Source organism: Galeopterus variegatus, unplaced genomic scaffold (genome assembly GCF_000696425.1).
Source record: "Galeopterus variegatus unplaced genomic scaffold, G_variegatus-3.0.2 Scaffold2237, whole genome shotgun sequence".
Taxonomy (NCBI): Eukaryota; Metazoa; Chordata; class Mammalia; order Dermoptera; family Cynocephalidae; genus Galeopterus; species Galeopterus variegatus.
The window spans coordinates 251,790-252,322 of NW_007728348.1; positions in this window are offsets into that span (position 1 = coordinate 251,790).

A 533-nucleotide genomic window follows, 5' to 3' on the forward strand; every position below is an offset into this window, starting at 1 on the left:
CCCCAGATAGGTTAAGTAACTTGCACAAGATCACACAGGTAAATGGCAAACATGTGGAATTACAACTCAGTTTCTCACTCTGGGCCTGTGACTAAAATAAAGAAGTATTACGGAGAGGGAAGGTCAGGAGGAAAATGATGCTCAGGAAATACCTCAAAACCAACTTGCAAAATGCTACAAGTCAGGATATCCTATGAAGACTCATGGAATCACTGATACAGCTCACTAGATCCAAAGAGACAAATAGCAGTATCAGCTGTTGGTGTTTAGGGGAATGGGTGAAGTGGACACTAGAATTTGGACTGCACTGAAATAATATCACTTGCCAAAGGTAGTTATCCAGGTAACCCCAGCATTAAAGGCTAGTGAAAAAGTGCCCACCACAGGACACCAGAGTAGTTCGATTACCAACAAGAGAATCACATAGGAGACAGAAAGAAAAGATGTCGGAGGCTGATCAGAAGACCATGTGGAGGAGACAAAAGTAGATCAAAGAGCTACTGAGAAAAAGTATTAAATCGATCAGCCAGCAG